Raw genomic sequence first — 234 nt, forward strand, 5'->3', positions numbered from 1 at the left:
CTCATCCTCGTCATCATCCCCACCCTCATCCTCATCCTCATCATCATCGTTATCCCAATCCCCATCCTCATCCTAATCCTAATCCTAATCCTCATCCTCATCCTCATTCTAATCCAAACCCTACTCCTAATCCCAATCCTAATCCTTATCCTCATCCTCATCCTAAGGCTAATCCTAATCCAAATCCTAAAACTAATCCTAATCCCCATCCTCATCCTCATCCTCATCCTCATC

This window comes from Lupinus angustifolius, chromosome LG10, assembly GCF_001865875.1.
Source record: "Lupinus angustifolius cultivar Tanjil chromosome LG10, LupAngTanjil_v1.0, whole genome shotgun sequence".
NCBI classification, from domain to species: Eukaryota; Viridiplantae; Streptophyta; class Magnoliopsida; order Fabales; family Fabaceae; genus Lupinus; species Lupinus angustifolius.